A 3,706-nucleotide genomic window follows, 5' to 3' on the forward strand; every position below is an offset into this window, starting at 1 on the left:
AATGGGAGAAAATATTTGCAAGCTATATATCTGACAAGGGATTGATATCAATTATATATAAGAAACTCCAAAAGCGCCACATAAAGAAAACAAATAATTTGGCTTAAAAAAATGGGCAATAGACCTGAATAGACATTTCACAAAAGTAGATAAATGGTCAATAGGTATATGAAAAACACTCAATATCACTAATCTTCAAGGAAATACAAATCAAAACTACAAGATAACAAACGCTGACAAGGCTGTAGATAAGAGGAAATCCTTGCACACTTTCAGTGGGAATGTAAATTAGTACAACCATTTTGGAAAACGGTATGGAGGTTCCTAAAATATTAAAAATGCTTATGATCCATCAACTCTACTACTTTGTATTTATCCAAAGGCAATGAAATCAGTGTGCTAAAGAGACAGCTGTACACCCATGTTCACTGTAATAGTACCAACAATAGCCAAGAAATGGAAACAACTTAAGTGTCTACGAACTGATGAATGGATGAAGAAATTATGGAAGATTATTCAGTCATAAAAAAGAGTGAAATTCTGTTGTTGTATAACAAAATAGATGAACTGGAGTCATTATTTGCAGTTAAATAAACTGGAATAGTAAGAAAGATACTGTATGATCTCACTCTTGTGGAATCTAAAATGTTGGTCTCATAGAAATTGAGAATAGTATGGTGGTTGCCAAAGGTTAGGGAGAGAGAAGAATGGGGAAATGTTGATCAAACAAGGGCTAAGTTATGGTTAAATGGGAGCAAGAAGTTCTGTACTATTGTAGTGAGGTGACAATAGATAACAAAGAGCTAGAAGAAAGAATTTTGAAGGGTTTTGCCATAAAGAAATATATAAATTTAATATTATATATTAAATATAATATAATATATTTGAGGAGATAGATACCTTTAACCTGATTAAACTATTACACAATGTATACATGAGTGGATAGATACATATGAACATCATGCTATACCACAAATATGGAAAACTTTTTGTTTTTTATCTACCAGTTAAAATAAATACATTGTAAATAAAAACAAATATATAAAATATAGCTTGGCATATCATATTCAAATGGCATAAAATCAAAGACAAAGGAAACACTGAAAGAATCTAAAAGGAAAAAATCTAATTTATGTTTAGAGGAAAAAGGATAAGAATTATATCAAACTTCTCTTGTGAAACAGTGCAAGCATGGAAAGAGTAAAGGAAAGGTTTAAAGTGTTGCAAGGAAATCTCACCAACCTAGAATTTTTATCTCATGGAATTATCCTTCAAAATAAAAGATAAAAGGACTGGGATTGTGGCTCAGTGGTAGAGTGCTTGCCTACCTTGTGTGATGCACTGGGTTCGATCCTCAGCAAGAAAGAAAGAAAGAAAGAAAGAAAGAAAGAAAGAAAGGAAGGAAGGAAGGAAGGAAGGAAGGAAGGAAAGTTATTGTAACTGTCTACAAGTGAAGACTTAAAAAAAAAGATAAAGTCTTCTGATTAAAAATTGAGGGAATTTCTCACCAACGGATATGCTTCACAAAAAAAATTGAAAGAAATATTTATACAAAAAAGTGATATGGATTGGAAACTTAAATCTATAAAGAAAGTAAGGATATTACATGAGGAATAAATATAAGTAAAATATTTAAATTTTTTCATATGCTTAATAGCTGCTTATTCAAAGTAGTAATAGAGACCATTCATCAGATAATAACAATGTTGTTACTGCCTGCCCTAATTAAAGCCTGTTTTCTTTTCTCTCTCCTGGAATATCAATGATCAATGGAGATATTGTCCAAACTTACTCAATTATCTCCTCTATAAATCTGAATGCACCTAATATTAGCTAGGAGTTCAATATTGTTCAATAGTCATCATTGCAGATCTATAATGGACTCATAAGGTATTCCAGGGCACTACTGGGGGCAAAGTTAAAAGTTGTTGACCATGGATCTAAGTTGGATAAGAAGGTTAATAAATCTAGGTGAGAGAGAACGAACTAGAAGAGAAGAAAGCAGTCAATAGAATGGTAGTGATCAAGTATTACAGCCTAGATCCAGTTCAGCAGGAATGAGCAGGTAGAAAATATTGGAAGGATAAGTAATTCTATTTAAAAACTGGATTTTAATATATTTTTGTATTTAATATATTTTTGTAGACCTGTTGCATGGTAAGATGGTCTATATTGTTGCCTCATTTGTTAGAGGCAGAAAAAATGAAAAGTCATGGTTTAAAGACATGGGGGAATCTGTTAAAAGAGGATATTAGAAAGACATCGCTCTGGGTGCTGAAGTTACAAGTGATAATGGCAGAAAAAGGAGCAATGAATGTGACATAAAGTCCTAAGGAGGACAAGATTACTTGTTGCAGAGATAATTGAGAGTTGGAATAATGAAATAATGTAGAATAAAGAGACATCCAAAGCCAGGAGAGGGCTGGGGTTGTGGCTCAGTGGTGGAGCACTTGCCTAGCACATGTGAGGTACTGGGTTCCACCGTTGGCACCACATAAAAATAAAGAAATAAAATAAAGGCATTGGGTTCATCTACAACATATATGTATACATATGTATATATTATATATAAAGGCCAGGAGTGTTATGCATATTCACAGTCCTGCAAGTGTGGTTATGGAGATAGCTATAGGAAAAAAGACAAAAAGTGGGAGACATTATTGTCTCTTGAAGCATTGTAGAGAATATATTATTGGTGAACTATAAATATTAGTTAAAGTGAGGTACAGAAAGGATTGGCCAATAATGTAGGACATTAGTTTATAATACACAGCACTGTATAGTAGTAGCACAGTGAGATATGATATCATAAATCTGAAAATAAGACAAGTGACAGGTCTGGGAATGAGAGGTGATGAACAGAATAGTTCTTTGACTGGATTTAGAGAAGTTCAAACATGTGAGGTAACCCGGCGTGGTGGTGCATGCCTGTAATCCCAGAGGCTCGGGAGGCTGAGGCAGGAGGATTGTGAGTTGAAAGACAGCCTCAGCAATGATGCGGCACTAAGCAACTCAGTGAGACCCTGTCTCTAAATAAAATACAAAGTAGGGCTGGGGATGTGGTTCAATGGTTGGGTGCCCCAAGTTCAATTCCTGGTTCTAAAAATAAATAAATAAATAAATAAATAAAAGGTGAGGTATTTGGAAGAATAGAGGAAGAAAAAAGGAAGAGCAGCTGATTTCTAGTAAGTAAAAATGAATGTGGCATCAGAGCAGTATTCATGACTTTTTAAAAATGTTTTCAGTCACTCTGGTGTGAAAACATTACAAAAATATCCTGATGGTCATGTGAGATTGTTCTATATTGATGACAGTATTCTTGAATAATTTCAAAAGATTCATACTTTTGTAACAGAAAGTCATGTGAAAGCTGTTTCCAAGAAACCAAAACCTTTTACCTATTTCTAAATCTACCAATGGTTGCAGTGAAACAAACAAATAAGTAAAAGTCAAATAATCCAGTTGAATTCATTTTATATAATGACCATTGATCTAAACAGAGTCTATTCATTTGATAAATATCTAAGTATCTGTTTTATGTAGATACATCAAATGTGAATATTTTATTTTATGTTCCTTGTCAATTTCCTTGTCTGGTTTTGAAATGTCACATAACAAAGCACTTAATAATGGAACATCAATAAACTGAGTTTTAGCAAATTTTACCATTGGACAGTAAAATGACCCAGTGACCATAGTGACACTT

Source organism: Sciurus vulgaris (genome assembly GCF_902686455.1).
Source record: "Sciurus vulgaris genome assembly, chromosome: 6".
Classification (NCBI taxonomy): domain Eukaryota; kingdom Metazoa; phylum Chordata; class Mammalia; order Rodentia; family Sciuridae; genus Sciurus; species Sciurus vulgaris.